The sequence below is a fragment of the Mandrillus leucophaeus genome, unplaced genomic scaffold (assembly GCF_000951045.1).
Source record: "Mandrillus leucophaeus isolate KB7577 unplaced genomic scaffold, Mleu.le_1.0 Scaffold333, whole genome shotgun sequence".
Taxonomy (NCBI): Eukaryota; Metazoa; Chordata; class Mammalia; order Primates; family Cercopithecidae; genus Mandrillus; species Mandrillus leucophaeus.
The window spans coordinates 2,579,115-2,580,730 of record NW_012103510.1 but is presented as its reverse complement, the minus strand read 5'-3'; positions in this window follow the sequence as shown (position 1 = coordinate 2,580,730).

The window sequence follows — 1,616 nt, the reverse complement described above, 5'->3', positions numbered from 1 at the left end:
GGGTTGGGGGGTGGCGGTGGGAAGGTGGTGTTCTGTCCGAGGCTGCCTGGCGGCGCGGAAGCTCGCCTCCACTTTTCGGGCACTTGCCGAGCGCTGCGCCCCAGCCTTCGGGGACGAGGTGGCGGCCCAGAGCCGGGAAACTGGGTTGGGGGGTGGCGGTGGGAAGGTGGTGTTCTGTCCGAGGCTGCCTGGCGGCGCGGAAGCTCGCCTCCACTTTTCGGGCACTTGCCGAGCGCTTCGCCCAAACTTTTCGCTCTATCACCATCTCCCCGAAGCTGAGATGCAACCTCCCTACCCGCACCCCAGGGCCCAGAGCCGGGAGCCCGATCCCTCTGCCGGGCTCAGGCGCCCGCGAACCTGAGACTCGGTACGCGGCTCAGCCTAGCTCTTTCCCCTCGCGCCTCTGGGTCTCCTCGCTCCAAGGTTCTCGAAGTCCTGCGCCCGAAGAACTAAACTAAACTTCGGCTGAGCAATGGGGGAGGAGGGGGGTGCAGATACACAATCCCTGCCCTATCTCGCGATCAGGAAAGGAGAGAGCTCATAAGGACGCCCCAATTTGCGAGCGCCCTTCAGTCTAGCTGGTGACACGGTCGGTTCGCGCGAAGTGGGCACCAGTCTCACGAGCCGACTTCGGGTACTCTGGATCCGTACTGCGCTCCCGTAAAGGACCTTTCTCTTAGCTTCTTAAATCATTTATTTTTAAGGTGTAAATGTGTTTGTGTGCTGGTGAATGTTTATTTTTCATCTGCTGACTTTATTTTTTTTTATTGGTATAACGTCTCCCTTCTTTCTCCCTGATCGTCCGTTTTCCACCTTTTCTCTTACTTTCTTCTCTTCTGCCCTCGCTCACTCCCTAACACACACATTCACACCCTCTCCGCCTCGCTCTCCCTTTCTCCCCAGGTCCTGATGGGTACAGTAGATTTTGATAAAAAGACAAACGAAGCTATCAGTGGGGCTGATGTTGAAGAATGAAGATAATAATGTTTCCATAGGTGGTGCTTCAAATGCCATTATTTCTCACTGAATATTTAAAGAGATCCCTCGGCAAAGATGGATCTGCGCGCTCCTGGGGTGTGAGCGGCTAGCTTCTCCCAGACCCCGGGGAACGTGTACCGGAGCACGTGTAAATCCCGCACCCGCCCCCTATCCCACAAACAGGGGTCCTTGCACACCCACCAGCCCACACTCTCCCAGGTACACGAACGCGTTTGTGTGCACTTGCACACTCCTTTCCCGGAATGTGCCCGTGTTTGGAGCCGCCCGCATCCTTCTGGTAACAATCTTGGCTTCTTGAAAGTCCGGGCCTCCCGGGCACCGCATGCAGTCAGGAACCTAGCGGAGCTGGCGGTCCCGGAAAGCTTTTCTCCTGGTGCGCGCCGCGTGCGCAGCAGGAAGCTCCCGGGAATGGCTTCACATGTGTTTGTTACTTGGTCTACGTGTGATTTAAGATTAAGTGGAGGAAAAAAGAACCTTCCCTCCCCCGCAAAAAACACCACAACAAACAACCAAACGAAATGAACATGCAAAAAGCAGCTTCGCGATGTTTAATTAAAAATGGGCGAGCAGAGACGAATAAATTGGGGGATCCAAACTTTAATAACTTTTTTCGTTTT